Source organism: Heterodontus francisci, chromosome 18 (genome assembly GCF_036365525.1).
Source record: "Heterodontus francisci isolate sHetFra1 chromosome 18, sHetFra1.hap1, whole genome shotgun sequence".
Classification (NCBI taxonomy): Eukaryota; Metazoa; Chordata; class Chondrichthyes; order Heterodontiformes; family Heterodontidae; genus Heterodontus; species Heterodontus francisci.
In genome coordinates, this window is record NC_090388.1 from 74626669 (window position 1) to 74653429 (window position 26761).

At 43.4% G+C, this 26761-nt stretch overlaps 1 protein-coding gene across 10 annotated transcripts in view; it reads right to left on the reverse strand.

The window, feature by feature from the left end:
• Nucleotides 1-26761, reverse strand: part of nrcama (neuronal cell adhesion molecule a) — a 475148-nt gene that overhangs the window by 226237 nt on the left and 222150 nt on the right. For 9 of the 10 annotated variants that reach the window (XM_068050995.1, XM_068050994.1, XM_068050997.1 and 6 more), the window contains one exon: nt 2338-2460. The exons of the other annotated variant lie outside the window; for it this stretch is intronic. The gene's annotated coding sequence lies outside the window, so the exon portion shown is untranslated. The remainder of the gene's footprint in view (nt 1-2337; nt 2461-26761) is intronic. 10 annotated transcript variants of the gene reach the window in all.

A 26761-nucleotide genomic window follows, 5' to 3' on the forward strand; every position in this document is an offset into this window, starting at 1 on the left:
CAACCTTCCCCTCTAAGGAAAACTACCCCAGCTTCTCCAACATATCCACATAACTGAAGTTCGTCATCTCTGGAACCATTCTTTGAATCCTTTCTGCACCCTCTCTAATGCCTCCATATCCTTCCTAAAATACTCCAGTTGAGGCCTAACCAGTGTTTTATAAAGGTTCATCATAACTTCCTTGTTCTTGTACTTTTTATATTTATAAAATATATTTATAAAATGCCCCTATTTATAAAACCTAGGCTCCCATATGCTGTATTAAATGCTTTCCCAACTTGTCCTGAAACCTTCAATGATTTGTGCACATATACCCCCAGGTTCCTCTGCTCCTCCACCCACTTTGGAATTGTACACTTTAATTTATATTACCTCTCCTCACTCTTCCTACCAAAATGAATCAATTCATACTTTTCTGCATTAAATTTCATCTGTCACTTGTCCATTCATTCCACCAGTTTGTATACATCCTCTTTAAGTTTATCACTATCTCCCTCAGTTCACAATACTTCCAAGTTTTGTGTCATCCGCAAATTTTGAACTTGTGCTCTGTACACCCAAGTTCGGTCATTAATAGATATCAAGAAAAGCATGATTCCCTGGGGAACCCCACTATATACCTTCCTCCAGTCTGAAAAACAAACGTTCACAACTACTCTCTCTTTCCGCATTTGGCTTTCCCATCCAGAAATTACTTTTAATCACACAAGTGATTCTCAAAGTCCATTTTAGAGCTTTTCAAATTAAAACTAAATGATAAGCTGCTCTTTGCATTCTATCTGGCAGGCACCTCCTAGGCTGAGGTTTGCCTGTTGAACACTGTGGCAATTACTGACAGAGGGACTCTGTCAGTAAATTACTGTGTTGAGATATCAATAATTTAAATATTTAAAATTCAGCCTGGCATGAAATGCTGCATTGCAGATATCCAATTTTTCATTTCCTTCCACAAACACCGAGGAGCGTTCCATTACTGACAAGGACGAGCCAGACGCAGATACTGAAAATAGGTACCGTTCTGTTCTCTGTGCACAAAATGGACGTAGTTGTCAGATAAATGGAATCTCATTGCAAATAAACTACTAGTTCAGATGCCTAGTGTTCCGTTGCACCGTACAGAACAGGAGGGCCCAGCTTTCGTCCCCAGCTTGTGCTGAATTAGTTGCTCCCCAGATGAGACATCAGTAGGGGACTGTAGCTGTTCTCAGTACCATTGGTTCAGGAAGGAAGCTGGAAGAGTGTGGGGTGATACAAGATAAGGCTCCTGAACTGTGTGTCAGATAAGGGGAGTGTCAGGCTAATCTGTGATGCCTCTCACATGGTGCCCTCGAGTTTTGTTTTGATACTTGTTCTTGGGGAGTGGATGGGTAACAATGGCAAGGCCGCAATTACTGCTTGTGCCTAGTTGCCCTACAAGGGTAGTAGTGGTGGTGAGGAGCCTTCTCCTTAAATCGCTGCAGCCCTTGTGGTGGTGGTGGTGGCAGTGTGGAAAAGCATTCCATAAACATGGCCCACTGAAGAGGAATAAATGATGATATACGTTCATGTCAGGATGGCCTGTGTCTGTGAAAAGGACCTGGGAAATAATGGTGTTCCCTCTGTCAGCAAACTGCCTGCTGAGAGCCACCGCCTGCATATCTCCAACGACCAGTCAGGTGAGGCATCAGAGGAAACTGGATGCCTGGGAACCAGAATTCTGGAGGGAGAGGCGGGGAGAAAAGAGGGATCAAACTTGTGGAAATAAGAAAGGAAGGGACTGGAATCGTAAAAGAGGGAAAATTAAGCTGTTAGACCTTTCCTCTTCCTTCAGCATTATTTATCAAAAATGGAGAATCGCAAAAGGTCTGATGAACAATAGAGGCCTTTCAGCGAGACCATGTAATTACCATCATCAACATCATGTTTGTTCACCTTTATTTATAGCACAATCTAATGCCAGCCATTTCTATACTGTTGGTCTTTCACAGACTGTTTGGAGTTTGGGAAGGGTGGGGGTGGGCCAGGAGAGAGAGAAGTGCTGCCATGATTATTTGCACCACAGGTAAACTGCTCCCTTCTTTCCCATATCTATGCTGCCTCAGCACGTCACCACCAACTGCACCAATGCTTGCTCCTCACATTGCCCCCGCATACTCTGGAGTGCACCTCGTCAGGATCAATAAACTTCTTCAAAAGGACATGACTGTGCTTCTCAGATAGGCCATAGTCAGTCAGGAGCCAGGATTTGAACGTGACATCTTTACCCACGGTCACCAAGCAACGTTTTGATGTGGTAATGATCTCACACATTATGCAAACTGATTCTGCTGTGCATGTAAATATACAAATCTGTCTTACCAGATGGTGAGCTTGTCTCTCTTCTCTTCCCCGTCTCCCTGGCACGTGGAAGCAACTTCAGCTCGATATCTGTTCTCAACAGGGTCCCATCAGTCAAATGTATTCATTTTAAAGCACCCACTTCTGAAAAGGGAAGAAAAGCCCTACAATGAGCCAGCGTTCAGTAGGCCTTTCTGTAACTGGACCCTAAAAGACTGACAGCACTATCGCTAGCCAGCAGTTCCCCGTATTCTCTTTTACTCCAGTGCTCCTTCCTTCATCCAGCACTGTGTGGAAAGGGTTGTACTCTGGTCAGTGCTTGGAACATGAGCAGAACTAGAAAGTCAGCTCGTTCTGTCAGTCAAAAGCTTTACTTTTCCTGCTGCATTTTTCAGATTTATAGCCATAGGAACAGGAGCAGGCCATTCAGCTCCTAGAGCCTGTTCTGCCATTCAATTGGCTGATCTGTACCTCAACTCAAATTCCCTGCCTTGATTCAATATCCCTCAGTACTCTTGCCTAACAAAAATATCTCAATCTCAGTTTTGAAAATTTCAATTGATTCTCCAGCCTTGACAGCTTTTTGGGGGCAAGAGTTCCAGATTTCTCCTACACTGTGTGTGTGAAGAAGTGCTTCCTGACATCAGCCATGAACAGCCTCGCGCTAATTTTAAGGTTTTGCCCCCTTGTTCTCTCCCACCAGAGGAAATAGTTTCTATCTACCCAAACAAATCCTTGTCAAGATGTGATTAGAAGGAGGGCAGCACACTGGTGACAAACTGACAAAGAATGCTGTCCTTAAGCTCTGTCATTTGTCAGCTTTAGCTGGTTGGATTTACTTTTCTGACTGGAGGAGGAGAGGACGTCTTCTGACACGAAGGCCTGGAATTTTCTCGGAGCCGTGCCCAATCTGCTGAGGTAACTTGCCAGAAGCGCAATGAAAACTTCACTCAGGTGTAAAGAAGGTTTACGATGCACCTCTGGTGAAGTTACAGTGGTGGAGCACGACTGGCTCCAAGGAAATCCAGGCCTAATCTCACTCCCAAGGCCGTGTCCTATTGCTGCCAAATCAGTTCCACTTAGTATTATGCATGGGAGATCTCCAGGGTGTTAGCAGCTTCCTCGACCACGGAGAGCATTGCAGCCCAGTCCATTCAAGGACAGGCAATGAGGAGCAAGAGCCCTGGTTGATTTCACCTCATGTTGATAAGGCCCGCTGCTCGAAATCACTGCGGTTTCATACCGCTGCTAAATAGCATAGGGGAAACCAGCGGCAAGTAAAATTTCCATTACCCCTACCGTCTCCACAAATACCCTACTCCACTCCCCCCACCCCACGTTCCACCAAGTCTATTTTGTGGATACAGCCAATCTGGTCATAACCTTTCCACTGATTTACCAATGCACAAAGCGAAGCTGCGGTGGATGCCTCAAAGATTAGTAACATCCATTGAAAATAACAGATGGATCAGTAGCAGCAATTGAATTAGGCACATTATTGATGACTCACATGAGAATAGGCAAATGTCATTTGGAAAAGTAACCAAGAGCTGTAATAGATCTTGAGCCAAGGGTCATTCCTAATTGTACGATTTTTGCTGTTCCCTCTCCTCCTCCATTCTCCCAAAAGCAGATGGTTTTAAAGTAATCGTAAATATTATTAAATGTACAGGAAGCATTACCCACACACACCCCTCCCCCACCCAAACAGTATTCTATGCATGGTTACTGTCTTGGAACAATCCTAGACAATCCTTTAACTTTATATCAGCAGGAGCTCATGCTTCCTGGGTTTATGCCGTAACATTATTTATTCCTGCTTTTAGTGACTCTACACCTCAGTTAATTTTACAAAACTCCTCTCAGCCTGTGCCCTTTTTTTCATTTTTAAGATGTGGGCATTGCTGGCAAGGTTGGTATTTATCGTCTGTTGCTATTTTCCCTGAGGAGACTGCGGTGTGGTGGACCTTTTGATCTAACGGTTTGAGATAGAGCCAACAGCACAGAAACAGGCTATTCGGCCCAACTGGGGCAGAAGGCACCAATACAAAAGGGACGGGTTACACCACAGCAGGACTGGGACTAATGTCCTTGAGGGGAGGTTCACTAGCATGGTTGGGAGGGTTTAAACTAAATTGGCAGGGGGTGGGGACCAGCATATAGAAGAAGAAAATAAGAGTAAGGTGCATAATGTGAGTATTGGACAGTACTGGAGAGGGGAGTAGCTCTGAATTAGATGGGAGTGGACTGAGAAGGAATACGAGGAATGCAAAGACAGGATTACAATGCATGTGTGTAAATGCACAAAGTGTGGTGAATAAGGTTGGTGAGCTACAAGCACAAATAGCAGAATGGGAATATGATGTAGTGGCAATAACAAAAACATGGCTTAAAAAGGGTGAGGACTGGGTGCTTAATATACAAGGACATAAAGTGTTCAGAAAAGATCGGGAAGGAAAAAAGGGAGGTGGGGGTGGCAGTACTCATTAGGGAAGACATTGTAGTGTTGGAAAGGGAGAATGTGCTTGAGGGAGCAAGAACAGAACCCATTTGGTTAGTGCTGAGAGGCAAAAAGGGTATGATCACATGACTAGGGGTTTTCTTTAGGCCTCCAAATAGTGAGAGATAGAGGAGCTATTCTGCAGGGAAATTAGAGATGTACAAGGACAATAGAGTGGTGATATTGGGGGACTTTAATTATACTAATTTTGATTGGGATAATATTAGGAGCAAGGGGAAGAAGTTTCTGAAATGTGTACAGGAGAACTTCTTTGATCAGTATGTTCTCAACTCAACTAGAAAGGAGGTATTGCTGGATCTGGTACTGGGGAATGAGGTGGGCCAAATGGACCAAGTGTCTGTCAGGGAGCACTTGGGTAAGAGTGATCATTGTATCATAAGGTTTAGACGAGTAGTGCATAAAAGCAAGGAACAATATAAGGTAGAACGCCTACATTGGAAGAGGGCTAATTTCAACGCGATGAGAAGGGAGCTAGCCAGGGTAAAATGAATCCAAAGACTGACAGGAAAAGCTGTATCAGAACAATAGGTTATTTTTAAGGAACAAACACTTCAGGTACAGGATAGGTACATTCCAACAAGGGCAAAAGGTAGGGGAACCAAAAACAGGGATCCTGGGTAGATAGAGATCATGGTGAAACAAAAAGAAGAGTGTATATGACGCACAACAGGCGAATTCTTCAAGTGAGAACCAGGCCAAATACAATAAGTTAGGAGGGAAGGTGAAGAGGAAACTAAGACTGGCAAAGAGAGAATATGAGAATAGAATGGCAGTCAACATAAAAGGGAACCCAAAAATCTTCTACCAGCATGTAAATAATAAGCAAGTAGTAAAAGGAGGAGTGAGGCCTATTAGGAGTTAAGAGTAATATATGCTTAGATGCGCAGGGCAAGGCTAATACAATTGAGTACTTTGTATCAGTGTTTACTAAGAAAGAGGAATCTGACAAAATATCAGTAGAAGCAGAGAGAGTATAGGCAATGGATAGGTTAAAAATTGAGAGGGGGGAGGTACTGAAAAGGCTGGCTAAACTTCAAATAGATAAGTCACCTGGTGACTTATTCAAGAAAGGATGTAAAGACAGTTCCAGCAACTACAGGCCAGTTAGTTTAACATCAGTGGTGAGTAAGGTTTTAGAAACAATCAGGGGGGGGAAATCAACACACACTTGGAGAGATTTGAGTTAATTAAGGAAATCCAGCATGGATGTGTAAAAGGCAGATCATACTTGACTAATCTCATTGAATTTTTTCATGAAGTAACAGAGAAGGTTGATGAAGGGAATGCAGTGGATGTTGCTTATATGGATTTCAAGAAAGCGTTTGATAAAGTATCACCTAAAAGGCTGGTTAACAAAATTGATGCTTATGGAATAGGAAGATCCAATGTCCAAAAAGAAATTGGCTTAAAGACAGAAAAGGAGTTGTAGTAAATGGTTGTTTTTCAGATTGGAGGATGCTAGACAGTGGTGTTCCCCAAGGGTCAGTGCTGGCACCACTGCTTTTTTTGCTACAAATAAATGATTTGGATCTTGAAATACAGAGCAGAATCTCAAAATGTGCCAATGACACTACACTTGGAGGTGTGGCAAACAGTGATGATGATATGAACTGCCTGCAACAGGACATAGATAGGCTAGCAGAATGGGCAGACAGGTGGCAGAAGGAATTTACTACAGACAAGTGTGAGGTGATGCATTTTGGCAGAATGGATAGGGAGAGGAAATATAGACTAAATGGTACAGTTCTAAAGAATGTGCATGAACAGAGGGACCTGGGTGCATGTGCATCAATCTTTGAAGGTGGCAGGACGCACTGAGAGTAGTTAACAAAGCATATAGGATCTTGGGCTTCATAAATAGAGGCATTCAGTACAAAAGCAGGGAAGTTATGCTGAACCTTTAGAAAGCTCTGGTTAGGCCCCAGCTGGAGTATTGCATCCAGTTCTGGTCACCCCATTTTAGGAAGGATGCGAGGGTGCTTGAGTGGGTGCAGAGGAGATTTACCAGAATGTTTCCAGGGATGGGGAATTTTAGCTCCAAGGTTAAGTTGGAAAAGCTGGTGGTGTTCTTCTTGGAGCAAAGGAGATTGAGGGGAGATTTAACAGAGGTGTACAAGATTATAACAGGTTTAGGTAAGTTAGACAAGGAAAAGCTGCTCCTGTTAGCTGATGGTACAAGGACTAGGGGACACAGATTGAACGTTTTGGGCAAGAGATACAGGGGGAATGTGAGAAAGAACTTTTTTTACGCAGTGGGTGATCTGGAACTCGCTGCCCATGAGGGTGGAAGAGGCAAAGTCAATCAACGATTTCAAAAGGAAATTGGATGACCACTTGAAGGAAATAAACATGCAGGGATGTGGCGATTGAGCGGGGGAGTGGGACTGACTGGATTGCTCCATGGAGAGCTGGCATGGACTCCTTCTGTGCTGGAAATGACTATGACCCACTGCAAAGATACCAGATTTGAGCCCAATCTTGGTCAATCTCTTTTTGGCTCACCACACCCACCCTACCACCATTTTTCATTTTCACTCTTCTCATTAATTTCACTGTCGAATTTCAAAGTGCTAACATTCCTTTCTCTTTCTCGCTCAACAGCATAAGAAAAAGAAAATGTTATGGCGATGGGCAAAAATTCTTTGGACAATAAAACCAGTTTAGATTACAACTGGAGAGAAGTTTGAGGAACTTCCATGTTTGTGAGGGCCAAAGAAATAATGGGGTAGTTAGTGTATGTAGAGGTGATGTAGTCTGCCTGGATTTCAACGCAACAGACGTGCAAGGAAGAAAAAGCCAAGTTCAGAGTGGCACTGATTATATGTTAGATTGGATAGAATCATGGAAACCAGAGCATGGAAGGAGGCCATTCAGCCCATTGTACTTGTGGTAGCTCTTTGATTGGAGCTAACTATTTTACAAGATCTTGCATTTTTAGAGCGTCTTTCACGACCCCAGCATGTCCCAAAGCGCTTTACAGCCAATTAATTACCTTACAGTCCCTGTCCCATCGCCCTATCATTTCTCAGTATCCATCAGCTTTCCTCATTGAGTCATAGAAAATATAGAAATAAAAGAAGGTTGCGAACACATACAAGGCAAACTGCACAACTAGTTGTGAAAAGACGTATCTTTGTCCCACAAATTTCCATAGGGTTAAAAAGATGAAGGACAAATATCAAAACCAATGCGCAATTGAGAGACTTTCCTGGAGCTAGGGCATCACCCCAGGTGACCCCATCCACTGATTCATTCACTCTCACCTACCAGCTAAGGAAGACTGAGACAGTCGGCGGAGAGGGGGCACTAGTTCACGGCTGCCCATCCTTTCTCTCTTTCTTTGGCCTCCTTGTCTCGAGAGACGATGGAGAGACAAAGCGCCTAGAGGTGGTCAGTGGTTTGTGGAGCAGTACCTGGAGTGGCTATAAAGGCCAATTCTAGAGTGACAGACTCTTCCACAGGCGCTGCAGATAAAATTGGTTGTTGGAGCTGTTACACAGTTGGCTCTCCCTTTGTGCTTCTGTCTTTTTTCCTGCCAACAGCTAAGTCTCTTCGACTCGCCACTCTTTAGCCCCGCCTTTATGGCTGTCCGCCAGCTCTGGCGATCACTGGCAACTAACTCCCACAACTTGTGGTCAATGTCACAGGACTGCATGGCGTGTTTGCAGACGTCTTTAAAGTGGAGACATGGACGGCCGGTGGGTCTGATACCAGTGACGAGCTCGCTGTACAATGCATCCTTGGGGAATTCTGCCATCTTCCATGCAGCTCACATGGCCAAGCCATCTCAAGCACCGCTGGCTCAGTAGGGTGTAAATGCTTGGGGTGTTGGCTGCCTCGAGGACTTCTGCGTTGGAGATACGGTCCTGCCACCTGTGCTAAGGATTCTCTGGAGGTAGCAAAGATGGAACAAGTGAGACGTCGCTCTTGGCTGACATATGTTGTCCAGACCTCGCTGCCATAGAGCAAGATACTGAGGACACAGTCTTGATACACTCGGACTTTTGCGTTCCGTGTCAGTGCGCCTTTTTCCCACACTCTCTTGGCCAGTCTGGACATAGCAGCGGACTCCTTTCCCATGTGCTTGTTGATTTCTGCATCGAGAGACAGGTTACTGGTGATAGTTGAGCCTAGGTAGGTGAACTCTTGAACCACTTCCAGAGCATGGTCGCTGATTTTGATGGAAGGAGCATTTCTGACGTCCTGTCCCATGATGTTCGTTTTCTTGAGGCTGATGGTTAGGCCAAACTCGTTGCAGGCAGCCACAATCTGTCAATGAGTCTCTGCAGACACTCTTCTGTGTGGGATGTTAATGCAGCATCGTCAGCAAAGAGGAGTGCCCTGATCAGGACCTTCCGTACTTTGGTCTTTGCTCTAAGATGGGCAAGGTTGAACAACCTGCCATCTGATCTTGTGTGGAGGAAAATTCCTTCTCCTGAAGACTTGAATGCATGTGAGAGCAGCAGGGAGAAGAAAATCCCAAACAGTGTAGGTGCGAGAACACAGCTCTGTTTCACACCACTCAGGATAGGAAAGGGGTCTGATGAGGCACCGCTATGCAGAATTGTGCCTTTCATATTGTCATGGAATGAGATGATGATACTTAGTGGCTTTGGTGGACATCCGATGTTTGCTAGTGGTCTGAAGAGACCACGTCTGCTGACGAGGTCAAAGGCTTTAGCGAGATCTATGAAAGCAACGTAGAGGGGCATCTGTTGTTTGCGGCATTGCTCCTGTAGCTGGCGAAGGGAGAAGAGCATGTCAATGGTGGATCTCTCTGTTCAAAAGCCCATGGCTGCCCATCCAAGCAACTAAAGACTGCTAGCCATCTGCTGGTTGCCTCCTGTGGCTGTTAAGCCCTGACCCCATCTGTTAGTAATCTAAATCTGCCTGACAGGAGGCAACTGTCAAAGCACCTGTGTGCTTACATGTCAAGTACTCTTGGGGAGGGCAAACAAAGCGAGGGAATACACAATAAACAGGAGGATATTGAGAGGGGTAGAAGAAGTGAGAGGGCGGCACAGTGGTTAGCACTGCAGCCTCACAGCTCCAGCGACGCGGGTTCAATTCTGGGTACTGCCTGTGTGGAGTTTGCAAGTTCTCCCTGTGACCGCGTGGGTTTTCGCCGGGTGCTCCGGGTTCCTCCCACAGCCAAAGACTTGCAGGTTGATAGGTAAATTGGCCATTATAAATTGCCCCTAGTATAGGTAGGTGGTAGGGGAATATAGGGAAGGTGGGGATTTGGTAGGATTATGGGATTAATGTAGGATTAGTATAAATGGGTGGTTGATGGTCGGCACAGACCCGGTGGGCCGAAGGGCCTGTTTCAGTGCTGTATCTCTAAATAAATAAATAAAATAAAAATAAACAAACAACCTTGGAGTGCATGTCCAGAGGTCCCTGAAAGTGGCAGGACAGGTAGATAGAGTGGTGAAGAAGGCATATGGAACGCTTTCCTTTCATAAAAACAAGAAATGCTAGAAATACTCAGCAGGTCTGGCAGCATTTGTGGAGAGAGAAGCAGAGTTAATGTTTCAGGTCAGTGGCCTTTCATCAGAACCGGCAAAGGTTAGAAATGTAATGGGTTTTAAGCAAATAAAGTGGGGGTGAGGTAAGAGATAACAAAAGGGAAAGTGTTGATAAGACAGGGTCACAGAGAATAACTGACAAGGTGGTCATGGAGCAAAAGGCAAACGGTACGTTAATGATGTGCTGAAAAACAAAGCGTTAGTGCAAAGTGGGTGTTAATTGACAGAAAAATGAACAGCCCTGGCCAAAAGCATAAACATGAAAAACAGTGGGCAGACACATGGTTAAAAGAAATGAATAATGAAAAATAAAATAAAAGAAAAAGAAAAAAGAAAAAGAAAAAAGAAAAAGGGGGGCCCCGTCATGCTCTGAAATTATTGAACTCAATGTTCAGTCTAGTCGCCTGTAGCGTGCCTAATCGGTTAATGAGATGCTGTTCATCGAGCTTGCATTGATGTTCACTGGAACACTGCAGCAAGCCCAGGGCAGATAGGTGGGCATGAGAGCAGGGGGGTGCATTGGAATGGTAAGCAACCAGAAGCTTGGGGTCATGCTTTCAGACTGAGTGGAGAATGCTTTCCTTTATTGGCCGAGGTATAGAATACAAAAGCAGGAATGTAATGCTGGAACTGTATAAAACGCTGGTTAGGCCACAGTTGGAGTATTTTGTACAGTTCTGGTCAACACATTACAGGAAGGACATAATTACTCTGGAGAGAGTACAGAGGTGATTTATCAGAATGATGCCAGAGCTTGAAAGTTGCAGCTATGAGGAAAGATTGGATCGGCTAGGGTTGTTTTCCTTACAACAGAGGAGGCTGAGGGGTGACTTAATTGAAGTGTACAAAATTATGAAGGGCTTAGATAGAGGAGACAGGAAGGACCTGTTTTTCCCAGCGGAGAGGTCAATTACCAGGGGGCACAGATTTAAGGTGATTGGTAGAAAGATTAGAGGGGTCATGAGGAAAACCTTTTTCACCCAGAGGATGGTAGATGTCTAGAATTCACTGCCAGGAATGATGGTGGAGGCAGAAACACTCAACTCATTTAAAAGGTACCTGGACATGCACCTGAAGTGCTTAACCTGCAAGGCTACGGACCAGATGTTGGAAGATGGGATTCGACTGAGTGGCTAGTTTTTTCAGCTGGCGCAGACATGATGGGCTAAATGGCCTCCTTCTGTGCCGTAATTTTTCTATGGTTAATCTTAACAGGACCATGACCCAACTATCCATGGAAGATTTGTAAATCTCAAAAGATTTTTTTGGAAGTGCTCAAAGCATACAGAGCCATTCATTTTTAAACACTTGATGAAAATTCTCAAAACTCCCTTTAGAACCATAACAGGCCATTCAAAATAGCACCTTTTGTCCCTTCAAATTGGTTCTTTTATTCTCATTCAAAGCCTCACCTTTTTGCATTCAGCCAGGTACAATGACCAGCAATTTACCTACACAGAAGTTTTACTGAGCATAACAGAGAGCTTATATATCTAAACATAAATGAGCCAAATACTTAAAGTACATTGCCAAGTACCCTCAGCTGCAGATCTAGACTATCAGTCAGGAACTACGGCAATCAAAGCATCAATCTGCTTAACATGTTACTGCTGACATCTACACCATCACCTCCAGATTCTTCTCCAAGTCACATACCATCTTGACTCAGACATATATTACTGTTCCTTCATCATCGCTAAGGAACAATCGAGAACTCCTTCCCCAACAGCACCTACATCACATGGGCTGAAATGGTTTAAGGTGGCGGCTCAGGGGCATCTAGGGATGGGTAATAAATGGTGACCTTCCCAGCAAAGCCTATATACAGAGAATGAATATTGAAAAAAAAAATCACCAGTATTGCCAAATATTGGCCCTGGCCATTGTGGAGAGCTTCTGGAGAGTTGCTGGAACCACAACATTTCCCAGCAAGTGTTGAGGGATGATACCTTCAGGTGAGGAATGGAGAGGAAAGGGTGAAAAAAAAGCAAATATTTCCATCTGGTCTTTCACAATATATTACAGAAATGCAAGGAGAAAGTAATATCCATTTATATAGTGCATTACACAACTTCAGGACATATAGGAAATGTGGCAGCCAATTTGCACACAGCAAGATCCCATAAACATCAAAGCAATAAATGACCAGAATATTTTTTTTTAAAAGTAATGTTGGACTTTAGTAAAGCCTTTGACAAGGTCCCGCATGGTAGACTGGTACAAAAGGTGAAGTCACACGGGATCAGAGGTGAGCTGGCAAGATGGATACAGAACTGGCTCGGTCATAGAAGACAGAGGGTAGCAGTGGAAGGGTGTTTTTCTGAATGGAGGAATGTGACTAGTGGTGTTCCGCAGGGATCAGTGCTGGGACCTTTGCTGTTTGTAGTATATATAAATGATTTGGAGGAAAATGTAGCTGGTCTGATTAGTAAGTTTGCGGACGACACAAAGGTTGGTGGAGTTGCGGATAATGATGAGGATTGTCAGAGGATACAGCAGGATATAGATTGGTTGGAGACTTGGGCGGAGAAATGGCAGATGGAGTTTAATCCAGACAAATGTGAGGTAATGCATTTTGGAAGGTCTAATGCAGGTGGGAGGTATACAGTAAATGGCAGAACCCTTATGAGTATTGCAGGCAGAGAGATCTGGGCGTACAGGTCCACAGGTCACTGAAAGTGGCAACGCAGGTGGATAAGGTAGTCAAGAAGGCATACGGCATGCTTGCCTTCATTGGTCGGGGCATAGAGTATAAAAATTGGCAAGTCATGCTGCAGCTGTACAGAACCTTAGTTAGGCCACACTTAGAATATTGCGTGCAATTCTGGTCGCCACACTACCAGAAGGACGTGGAGGCTTTGGAGAGGGTACAGAGGAGGTTTACCTGGTCTGGAGGGCATTAGCTATGAGGAGAGGTTGGAAAAACTCGGATTGTTTTCACTGGAACGACGGAGGTGGAGGGGCGACATGATAGAGGTTTACAGAGTTAAGAGCGGCATGGACAGAGTGGATAGTCAGAAGCTTTTTCCCAGGGTGGAAGAGTCAGTTACTAGGGGACATAGGTTTAAGGTGCGAGGGGCAAAGTTTAGAGGGGATGTGCGAGGCAAGTTTTTTTTTTTTTACACAGAGGGTGGTGAGTGCCTGGAACTTGCTGCCAGGGGAGGTGGTGGAAGCAGATACGATAGTGACGTTTAAGAGACATCTTGACAAATACACGAATAGGAAGGGAATATGAGCCCCGGAAGTGCAGAAGGTGTTAGTTTAAGCAGGCATCAAGATCGGCGCAGGCTTGGAGGGCCGAATGGCCTGTTCCTGTGCTGTACTGTTCTTTGGTTGAGGGATAAACATCAGCCAGGAAACCAGGCAGAACTCCCCTGCTCTTAGAGTCATAGAGAGATACAGCACTGAAAGAGGCCCTTCGGCCCACCGAGTCTGTGCCGACCAACAACCACCCATTTGGACTAATCCTACATTAATCTCATATTCCCTACCACATCCTCACCATTCTCCTACCACCTACCTACACTCGGGGCAATTTACAATGGCCAATTTACCTATCAACCAGCAAGTCTTTGGCCGTGGGAGGAAACTGGAGCACCCAGCGGAAACCCACACAGTCACAGGGAGAGCATGCAAACTCCACACAAGCAGTACCCAGAACCGAACCTGGGTCACTGGAGCTATGAGGCTGCGGTGCTAACCACTGCATCACCCTTTCAATAGCATCATGCAATCTTCTACATCCAGCCGAGGGAGCAGGCAGGGCTTCAGTTTCGCATCTCATCCTATATTTATAAACAATTTTGTCTGATCAGAGGAACTACCTTTGCACAGAGTGTTACAATAATCAAGCGTCAGTATAGTAAAATGTGTTGAAAATGTGCTGTTGGGTGAAGAGTTAATACAGCCATCTGTATACAGACATTTACAATGACAATGATGAGTCAGCATTATGGTTCTACAATGTCTGATATCCATTCCAACCACATTACAATAATTCACTTTGGGTTAGATGACTAGATTACAGAACTCTTTTCTAAATTATAAGGATGGTAGAGAATTCAATTTCCTGTCTGTGTAAGTTAGGTTTTAAATTAAACATCATGTGGGCATCAACCACCACTTGAATGATTGATATACTGATTATTCAACAGCAAAGAACTTAACTTACCCAGATTAATGAGGGAAGTGGCGCATGGTATATAATGAAGTCACTTTAATCCGCCATATCCCTTCCAAGGGTTCAGATTGCTCCGGAAGTGGCAATTTATCTAAATGGACAACGTGCACTACTTAGCTTGAGTTAACAGGATCTCCTGTGGCATTGCTCAAAGGCAGTCTGGAGTCCGCAGCATGGTTGCGATGTGCACCTGCTAACTTGCCCTGTCCTTTTAAGGTCACAACTGTTGGCAAATCCAGTGAAGTGTAACTGGCCAACTGTAAAATGCCCAAGGTCGTTCATATGGCAACTTTTCAGGGGAGGAGGGCACAAGATGAGATGCACGTGAGTGAGCGCGTGAGTTAGGTTTTGATCAAGGGGAGAATGGTGCAAGAAAAAGCATGGAGGAAAGTTTAAATATATATATACGTTTTTTAAGAAAGGTTGTTTGCATGAAACGCAGCCAAAAAAGCAAGAGCCAAACATCTGATGCTGGATGATCTCCTCTTGCCCTCATGGATCACCAGATCAGGTAATGGAGCAGTTTAGTTGTGAGATAAGCCTACAACATTAGAAGTCAGCTTACCAAGGTGGTGGATTCTCCTGAAATAGATCAGTAGACATGTAGGATACATTACCAACCTCACATTAAACCGGCGTGTTGTGCTCTGTCAGTCTCTGTTCAGTTATTGGAAGGAAATCCAACTTTAGAATTGTTCCAGCACTTTTTATTTCACCCATTTCCCCAACAACTTTATCCTCACTTGCCCTGAAGGAGCTGAATTCTTTCTCAGGAAGGTTCCACAGGCACTTTTATAGCTCACCCAACTGCCCATTTTCCAGGTGTCTCCCTGCACAGTAAGACTACTTGACTGTACTGTGGTCAGCTCTTGCAAGACGGGAAATTGTGTGTTCAAGAATTTCCTTAATCAGTGTATAAAACTTCACCCAATAAACAAATGAGGTATTTCTATCTCAGTGCATCTGGGGCTGTACGTCAAATTATCTGTTTATCCTTTATTTTCCTTTTATCACCAAAACCTACTATTGCTCGAAGAATATCAGAACAGAAATAAACAACTGATTAGGTTATTGGTCAGTATGACTTTTCCAATAGCATCCTGATGCTTACACGCATTGAATCCCATTCACCTAAATTTCCAATCTATTCCCCTTTTTTTGCCAAAGAAGGTTCAGCACAGATGCCTTGCTCTGTATTGTCGCCTTTGTGTCTGTTCCCCTCTTCCCTCAGCTTTGTTTTGTTTCTACCCTTGATGGATCAGATAGGAAGAAAGCTTCAGCCTTGCCAAGGCCCTTACTTGCTTACTTACTTGTTTTTTTTCTCATTCCTTTCATGCAGCTTTTCCAGTCAATTGTGATGCAGCTCTCATATTTCGCAGCTTTGCTGTTCTTTAGGGCTCCCCAGGTGGGACTGAACTTTAGTCACATCTTTTGCACGATTAGGAAATAGGGCTCAATTGAGTCACCCAGAAATGTGAGAAAGTCTGGCAAGCAGTGAAAGCTTCACAGCAAAACAGATGCTTGCCAAGAGGATTTAGGTTCTTTTCAAAGCAGGAGGAACCCTTATCTAATATATCACTCTGTCCTGAACTCCCTCACTGTTAGAAATACCTGGCTGGTGAGCCATTATTGTGGTATATGATCGTATCTTTACCTCTTATCTAGATTTATCACATTGTTGGCCCAAGAGTGACTTCAGCTCAATTTATCAACTGTTTTCAAAGGTCCATTTCTTCTATTCGCTTCCACATTCACCCATCTCTATCAAACGTTAACCAACTGTAACTTGGCATAGAGAGGGGTCAGAAATCTCTTTCCAATCCGTCTGCTAAAGCTTCTCTGAGCTAGACCTGCGAGAGCTGGCTGGAACACATTCTCTTCCAAGCTTTACTAATCCCCTCCAACCACTGGAGATTCCAGCTTCTTCTAACAACTACTCCAGGGAGCTCAGTGCAATGAGTGAAATCCAAAAAACCTCCATCCCACCAATCTGCTTTGCACTTACACATCGAACTTCTGCATCATTTCAAACCTCAAACCCTTTAAGAATTGTGTTTAGAATTATTCCCATTTCTGGCTCAGGAAAATATAAACTACTATTGGCGAAATCATTGCACAGTTATCGTTCTTGCCTGATACTCCCTGCTTGCTATTTTAGCAGAGGTGTTAAACCAATTAAAATAAAAAGACAGAATAATATCAGACAAGTAATATGCAATGGCCTACTAAGAAAGAACTTATATTTAGATAGTACCTTTCACAACCTCTGGATGATCAAAGCGCAATAGAGCCACTAAAGTGTTTTTGAAGTATAGTCACTGTTGTAATGTAGGGAAATAGCAGCTCTAATCAATGGCACCAACAGTAGTTTTCCATAGAAACAGGAGTAGGCCATTCAGCCCAGTGAGCCTATTCTACTATTCCATTGAATCATGGCTGATCTCTATATTAACTCCATTTACCTGCCTTGGTTCCATATCCCCAGATACCCTTATCTAACAAAAATCTGTCAATCTCAGTTCTGCAATTTTCAATTGATTTAAACTCAACTTTTTGGGGGAGCAAGTTCCAGATTTCCACTACCCTTTCTGTGAATGAATGCTTCCTGACGTCACTCCCGAATGGTCTAGCTCTAATTTTAAGGTTATGCCCCCTTGTTCTAGACTCCCCCCACCAGAGGAAATAGTTTCTGTTTATTTACTACAGATTTATTAAGAGCAAATCATATTCAACGAACTTCATTTTTTGATGAGGTAACAGAGAGGGTGAATGAAGGCAGTGCAGTTCACGTTTTATATATGGACTTTCAACAGTTGTTTGATAAAGTACCATGTAATAGGCTTGTTAACAAAATTGAATCCCATGGGATAAAAGGAGCAGTAGGGGCATGGATATAAAGTTGACTAAGGGAGAGAAGAGAGAGATTTGTGGTGAATGGCTGATTTTCAGACTGACGAAAGGTCTATAGTGGCAATCCCCAAGGCTCAGTACAAGAGGCACTGCTGCTTCCGATATCGATTAATATTTCAGACTTGGGGGTACAGGGCAGAATTTTGAAATCTGCAGATGACACAAAACTTGGAAGTGTAGTAAACAGTGAGGAAAATCATAATAAACATCAAGAGGACACAAACAGGGTGATGGAATGGGAAATTGTGAAATGATATACCTTGGTAGGAACAACAATATAAGCTAAATGATACAATGTTAAAGGGGGTGCAAGACAGAGAGACTGTGAGGGGGGGGGGGGGGGGGTAGGTGTGGTCAGGCAGATTAGCAGAGCAATTAATAAATCAAAAGGAATCCTGGGCTTCATAAATAGAGGCATAGAATACAAAATCCAGGACGTTATGCGAAACCTATAGAAAACACTAGATCAGCCCCGGCTGGACGGCTGCATTCATTCCTGGGCACTGCACTTTCGGAGGAATGTGAAAACTTTGGAGAGGGTACAAAAGAGATTTACTAGAACAGTTACAGGAATGAGAGATTACTGTTTTGTGAATAGACTGGAGAAACTGGGGTAGATGTCCTTCGAGCAGAGACGCTAAGAGGAGATTTGATAGAGGTATTTAAATCCTGAATGGTTTATATACAGCAAATAAGGAAAAACTGTCTCCAATGGCTGAAGAATCGATAATGAGAGGACAAAGATTTAAGGTGATCGGCACAAGAACCAATATGAGAAAAAGATTTTTTTATGCAATGAGCGATTAGGATTTGGAATGCAATACACCTGATAAAGTGCTGGATACAGATTCAGTAGTGGCCTTTCAAAGGGAATTGGATAAATACTTGAAGGAGAAAACATTGCAGCGATGTGGAGAAAGAGCAGGGGAGTGACACTAACTGGATTGCTCTTCAAAAGAGCAGGCACAAGCTCGAAGGGCTGCAATATCCTATGCTCTATCAAATCCTCTTAAACACCTCAATTTTATCATTACTTCATCTTCTATATGTTGTATAGACTTTAAGTTTACTTCCTGTCTCTACAGCATGCTTCATTACCAAACAAAAAAAAGAGCAGAAACATATTTTGAGAGGCAGTTCATCCCAAGGCATAAAGCACCAGCCAATAAACTCCCCCTCTACAACCCTCAGAGATCAAGCTGCACAATCCCTGGTCAGAACCCCGGAATAATCTTCCCTTTTAAAAGTTCAACCAACATCACATTACAATACAGACAGCTATCTGCCTACTACAGTAAGCGCAGGAACTGAAAGATCTATATATTCCTTTGTTAGTCATATTGAAGAAATGAAACTGCAATCACAGGCAGGTTGTAAGTTTCATTTCCCTCGTGAGATACTTTCTATAATCAATGGATTCTAGTGTGCTATTCTCTATTCATGTGACATAATTCACGTTTTTGTTTAATTTGGACAATCTCCCATGTGTAAGATTCAACAGACATTCGCATTCTGAAGCAGCACAGGATGAGACTGATTAGTGCTATCCTTTGTAATTCATATCACCACTTCAATTTATCACTTGTCATTCTGCAGGGGGAAGAAAAAGCATCATCAGGTAGAGCTCTGGATTTCATTAGTGATATTATGTAGCTGTCACCACAGTTTAACACTCATTTCAGCTTCTAAGTAAATCAAATTCATCAGGAGAAATTTCTAACCAATCATGCTGTCTCTGTCACTCCTGAGCTGGGAGTCTGTGTGTCAATTATCTCATTATGTCTCTGCCACTTTAAGAGGAGTACCAGCTGGGAAAAGCAATCACTGTAACAGACTCAAATTTCTTGTGTCTGACCAGACTTCTCTTCATCAGTTATCCAATGGGCACAAGCTCCGATTTCATTTTATCATTCAGGATCAAACAGTAGTGTCTCCTTTTGCACCCACACCTGATTAAACTGTTCTTATTTTCCACCCTCTTCTGCTGGACTATATCATTAACTTGATAGCACCTCGCACCGCCTCACAAAACTAGAAGTAGTTGTCTGGCCTCTAATATAAATTATTCTTCCTAGCTTGGGAGTAGCTGATCCTAACTGAATATGAACGTAGTCCTTGTAAGTCATTTTAGTCCGGCATAACTCTACCATATTATATACAGTCTTCAGCAGATCCCATCTAGAGTACTTTGTTCAGGTTTCACAGCGAAGGACGACTGACGTTTAGCCACTGTTGCAGGAAAGATATGCGAAGCGTCTTAATTGGATTGTCCAACAGCATGGTTTGGAAGATAATATTCAAAAAGAAGTAGAAATGAAAGATTTGGAATCAATATTCAAGCGATCCCAGATATAAAATATACTGAAATGGTTGACGGGAGTGCAGTATAACAAGGTTTCACAACTGCTACAATGGGAAACAAAGTCATCATTCACACATGAAATTCAGCATCTCTCTGCAGTGCCAGAGGTCATTCGAACCATACAGAATGGATACAGGCAGCAGCAGCGACAGTCGATAATGAATGAGATTTCTCTTTGTTTCTCCAAACTTACCATCTATTGAAGAGAGCGACTGATATTGGGCTATAACTTAACATGTATCATCAGCCCCTTGGGCAGAAAACAACATCCACATGAAATTCAGTATATACTGAAAACATTTTTTGTTCATCTTTGGGCTGTGGGCATCGCTGGCAAGGCCTGCATTTATTGACCATCTCTATGACAACTGATTGACCTCTTATGTGGCCTAACAAGCCAACTACATTGGTGTGAGGCTGGAGTCACACCAGACCAGGTAAAGATGTAGGATTTCCTTCCCTAAAAACATTTGTGAACTAGTTTTTTTTTTACAACAATCGAATATACTGGTACAAGCTTTTTATATCCAGATTTTTGAAGAAAAGCTCAATTCAAATTTTCAAACAATGATGGTGGGATTTTAACTGATGTTCCCTGGATTATTAGTCCAGTTTTCAAATCCCTCCATCACTTCGCCCCACGCTAGCTCTGTAATCTCCTCCAGCCACACAAACCTCTGAGATCTCATCTCATCTAATTCTGACCTCTTGGGCATCCTCGATTTTAATCGCTCCACCATTGACAGCTATTCCTTCAATTGCTGAGGCTCCAAGCTCTGGAATTCCCTCCCTAAATCTCTCCCTCTCTCTTTCCTCTTTTAAGATGCTCCTTAAAACCTACGTCTGACCAAGCTTTTGGTCATCTGCCTTCATATCTCCTTAAGTGGCTCAGTGTTCAATTGTATTTGATAAAGCTGCTGTGAAGCAGCTTGCGACATTTTATTATATTAAAGGTGCTATATAAATGCATAAATGTTGTGACATATATACCATGGATATCATATACTCCATTTTAAGAGACAGAAAACATTGTCTATAGTGTTTTGCCCTGTTAAAATGTGAACTGTTGTCACTCATTTCTGGTCATGTCTCTTGGTGTCCCCACAATCGGGTTTTCCCATTGTAAAGTGAGCAGTCATTGGGTGTCCTGCCCCCAGTCACCAGCTCTAACAACTCGAGAGATGATCAATGATTTCAAAAGGAAATTGGATGGACTCTTGAAGGAAATAAACTTGTAGGAATACAGGGATGGGGAATGGGACGAGCTGGACTGCTCTATGGAGAGCCCGCACAGACTTGATGAGCTGAATGGCTTCTTTCTGTGCAGTAATAATGCTGATTCTAAATGGAGCTTTAGATCCAAACATAAAAGACAACCTTGCATATGTGTAGCACCTTTCATGACCTTGGAACATCTCAAAGCACTACCAATAAAATAGTTACTGTTGCAATGTTGGAAATGTGGCAGCCAATGTATGCACAGTAAGATCCCACAACTGCAATGTTAGGCGCCAGCTGAGGGATAAATATTGATTCCGGGAAGACTCCTGTCTTCAAATAGTATCATGGGTTCTTTTATATTTACCTGAGAGACATTACAGCCTCTCTGCATGGAGAACATATTCTACTAACCTCCTCTCGCCATTGCTTTTAACTTTATATATAATGGATTTGCCTTATTTTCCACATTAAAAATATTTCTATGCATGATATCAAGCCTCTGGAGTCATGACTGCTCCGGGTTGGTTTCTTTGAATTGTTTAAACATTGATTTTTTTTCCCACTTTTCCCAAAATGTTTCAATATTTAACTAGATGTAATTAAATGAGTTGAGATCTTAATGTTTTCCTGAATAAGATTTCTTCAATCATTTTAGTATTCTTCAAATAAGGTTTTAATATTTTACTCGACAGGTGAGTTGATATTGCTGAGAGCAAGGCAGTACATGGGGAACAATATTTAAGGTGCTGTGTAATAGGCTAATGGCAACTGGGGTGACTAGTGGCACAATACAGCAGTAGTGTCAGACAGCAGACAATGCTATGTACAGGAACAGCACGGGCAACTCCAATAGGATGCTAGATAGATGCAAATAACAGATTGTATCCTCCTACTCACCGTGAGCAGTTTCACTGGTTCAGTGCTAGTTGTGCTCAGGAGGTAGCATTCTTGCCTTGTCAGCTTGTGGGTTCAAGCCCCACTCCAGAGACTTGAGTATGTAATCTCAGCTGACACTTCAGTGCCGTACTGAGGGGGGTGTTGCACGATCAGAGGTTCTCTTTTTCAGATGAGATATTAAACCAAGGCCCAGCCTGCCTTTAAATGGACATGAAAGATTCCATGATACTAACAGAAGATGATGGGAGTTCTCCCCGGTGTCCTGGCCAACATTTATCGCTCAACCAACACCATCCGAAACAGATTATATGGTCAGTTATCTTATTATGGGTTGTGGGACCTTGCGGTGCTCAAATTGTTTCCTATATTAGATCAGTGCCTATACTTCAGAAGTACTTACATAGCTTTGAAGCTCTTTGGGACATACTCTCATGATGAAGGTGCCATATAAATGTAATTTCTTCAGTGTATACCTCATACCTGACCCCAAACAAAATTTAAGTTAGTCAGGCACTCAATCCCCACGGCATGGTGGCCAAGGATATACTGAAGTGGATGGGGAGATCCATTGGTTTGATTTGTTCAAAAATTGACCACATAATTTGTCAGGTTAGACAGCTAGTATAGAAAAGGATAGAGTTGTGGCACTGACCATGGCCTTATCGAGCCTTAATTGTACAATTCAGGCAGTAGGAGTGCACAGTGGTCAGGAATCTAGGTAATTCATTTCTTTTCTTAACTTGTCACATAAAAGACAGTTATCTCCCTGCAGGCCAACAAAAATTGGTCAACTCGACAAACATCTGGGATTGAACCTGGTACCTTCCTGATTTGTATGGGTCAGCACCACTGCATTTACCCATTATACCATCAGCAAATACAGAGTGATGAGGTTACAATAGGATGGTGCCACCCAGAGTGCAAATGTCTGGCAACATAACTGGTATCGCACCACCTTTACCCCTATAGGTGTCCTGCAAGAAAGGTGACGAACGGTTACCCTTGCAGAAAAAAACTCATGTGAGTAAGGTAATGATCCCATGGCATTATCTGAACAGTCGGGAACTATCCTGGTAGCCAGACCAACATTTGCATCAGCCAATGCTTGTTGGATTCTGTTGACAAGGCATGGTTACCAACCTAACAATAGTCAGGGTCACTCTGAAGTATTACAGTGATGGGACACTACACAAGTATTATAAATTGTTCAAAGCTACCACAGTTTAAATGCCTCTGCATTCTACCTAGCTGCTGTTGAACTCTACATTCCTGCCTTTGTCATCGGCACATTCAACAGGCTGGATTTTACAGGGCTCCCAACATCGGGTTCCGTGGCAGGGCAGGCCGGAAGATTGTTTCGGCAGCGGCCCACCACGGAGCCCGACGCCAGGAGTGCTGGGCCTGATCCTCCCAGCGGTGGCGAGGCTCCATGGCAGCCCTCCCCCTTGCTGCTGGGCAACGGGACCTACAGTTAAATATGTTAATGAATACATTACAATACACTTACCTGGCATCTTCTGGGCCAGCAGCAATCTTCAGAGCAGCAGCCACTACTCTCACACCTTCAATTCTCCATCTGGGAAAGCAGGCGGGACACTGGTGGTGAAGTAGGGGGTGGAGCCTAGAATTGTTGGGGGGAAATGGGGTCAAATTATCGTCATCAGTGTAGGGGATGGTGGGAAGGTGTGAACTGTGAACTTTGTACAGTCTTGGGGTAGGAGCAGGCCATATTTGTAAGGTAAATGTTTTTGGGGTGGGGGGGGTGGTGGAGAGGGCAGATACTTAATGTTATTGTTATTGGGGGGTGGGAAATGGGGAGCATTAAAATTTTATTCGGTACATTGTGGGCGGGGGGGGGTGGGACCCCTTTAAAAATTTAAATTAACCGGCAGGGCTGCCCTTTAAAAATGGCGCCAATGCCTGCACACAGGCAGCTGACGCCATTGCTGGCGTTGGACAGGCCATGTGATTGGGTGGGGGAGGTGGCGGGCCAAGCCGGGTATTTAAATGAGCCGCCACACGGTAGATCGCAGCGGCTCAGCGGTGTGCAGCCCACATGTGCGTGCTGCTATTATTTTTGTCACTTAAAATCCAGCCCAACATTTCCAATGCTGTCCTGCCTGACCTCGCATCTTCCATCCACAGGAACCTTCAGCTGTACTGAGAGAGTGCTGCACTGTTGGAGGTGCTGTCTTTCGGATAAAATGTTAAATCAAAGCCCTGTTTGTCTTCTCAGATGGCAATATTTTGAAGAAGACCAGGTGTTCTGGCTAATATTTATTCCTCGATCAACATCACAAAACCAGATTATGTGGTCATTATCACATTGCTGTTTATGGGAGTTTGCTATGTTCAAATTGGCTGGTGTGTTTCCTAAATTACAACAGTGACTACACTTCAAAAGTACTTCATTGGCTGAAAAGCACTTTGAGACACGCTTTGAAAAGTGCTATATAAATGCAAGTCTTTCTTTTATCTTTCTAATCCAAAACTCTGCTGCCCTTATCCTAGTCCTGCTCGCTCACCACATATGCTTTCACTGATATACACTGATTCTCAGTCCCCCAATGCCTCCAATTTTGAATTCTCATCCTTGTGTTTAAATCCCTTCATGACACCAACTCTGTAATCTCCTCCAGCCCTAAAACCACTTTATCCAAACTCCTCTATTCCTCCGACTGGCCTCTTAATCTTCTCTCCCCTTCTACTCATCATTGATGTCTGGGCCTCCAACCAACCAGGCCCCTCACTATGGAATTCCTGCTGCTGCTCCAACTCCCTCTCCTTAAAACCTAACTCTTTGGCCAAGCTTTTGATTACCCCTCCTAATATCTCTTGCTTGGTGGTCATGTTTTAGTGATGCCTCTGAAGTGCTTTGGGGTGACTTTTGTTAAAGGCACTATATATATGTTGTTCTTTTTCTGGCATTCTGGGGAGTTCAAAATTACTGTAAAGGACAAAAAAGAACTGCTTGTATCAATGTGAGCATTCTAATAAGGCTTGCAGTGTATTATTCACTATGATTGCCCTAATAAGCTGCTGTGCCAACTGGGTACAATATACTTGCTATTTTGTGTGTATGGGACTTCTGTTTGAGCACCACTGCTGTCTACACTTGTTGGGCTTTTCAGTGAGGCAGAATGGTCTTAGCAAGAACAAGTACATTATTCTTCATTAAATCCAAGTACAAAGAAGGGAAGATCCACCAACAGTTCAGCTTGGTTATATGAGGTGAATGGATTTCAGCCTCAAGAGCTCGGCAATGAGAGTTCTCCAGTTTGCGATTCAAACTATAAACTATACTTCTGTTGAATACCGTGACACTTGCAGAACATGAAAATCTTATCAAAGATGAATTGTTGCATGACCTTGTGAAAATGAAGATCAGAAACAGCAAATTTGATGAACAACCGTAAGTACTACAGTGACCATCTTGTCATTTTTCTGGAGCTACCCTCCCCTAATCCAGGTGATTTCCATAATTTTACTTACAAAATACAAATGAGGGGAATTGGGTAACACAGCGGGTTAGGCACTGACATGTCATCTCAGAGCAGGGGAGTTCTTCCTGGTGTCCTACCCAATATTTATCCCCCAATCAACATCATTGGGTCATTACCTCAATGTTATTTGTGGGACCTTGCTGTGCGCAAATTGGCTGCCATGTACCCTACATTACAACAGTGACCACATGTCAAAAGGTGTAAAACACCATAGAACATACAGGTTCAAAATTCTGGAACTCCCTTCCTAACAGCACTGTGGGTATACCTACCCCACATGAACTGCAGTGGTTCAAGATTGGCAGCTCACCACCACCTTCTCATGGGGCAATTAGGGATGGGCAATAAAAGCCGGCCTGGTTAGTGAAATGGAAGTGTTTCATTCTGTCCCACTAAAATCCTTCACCTTGGTGAGCATCAGACAACCCACATAAGCTAACATTGAGTGTTTATGGTCCAATGGTCTTTGGGAAAGTATTTAGGGGGATGTTGATAAAGGAATGTTTGCTAAGGTCAATCTTCACGGTCAGTAGAACAAGGGTAGAACAGCCTTTTTTGTCGCCTGCTTTATTATATTCCGACACTCAACATGTTCAACCAACACAAAGCGGTAACCAACAACAGAATGATGAACTACACAGCCAAAAGAGTCAAATACAACAGGAAGTTATGATCAAAGGGCTCTGGTCAGATGGCACCTTAAGTATTGTGTTAAGCTGTGGTTGTCCAGACACAAGGGACACAAGTGCGAGAAGCAGTGTGGAGATGAGCTATGAGGTGAAAGACGAGAGAAACTTGGGTTTCTCCTGGAAAGGAGGTGACCTTACAGAGGTATGTAAGATAGTGAAGGAAATGAAAGAAGGCAAATCTGGAATGTTACTTCCAATTAAATTGTGAGAGAAGGTCAAAGGGACACGGGTCAAAGCTAGTAAATTGCAAATTTAGGAACGATGGGAAGAAGTCCTTCATGCAGAAAGTAAGCAATACATTGATTAGATTTTAATATAAGAGCAGTAGAGGTGGAGACCCTGGAATCGTGTGATAGACAATGTGACACTGCAATTCGGCTGGGGGGGGGGAGGGGGGAGGGAACAATATGGTCTTTCTAGATGGGTTTAATGTTCTCCCGAATCCATGAACATCTTGTGATCAGATTTACATCTGCAGAAGCTGCCAGTCGAATTCGAAAAAGATGAATCGAGGGGTGACTGGGGGCGCCTTCGGCTCATCACTTTTAAACACAGAGATAGAGCCAGTAATTTGCTGCCACAAATAATTTGTTATTATTCAGATCCCCTCACAGCCCATCACTTTTTTCATGGC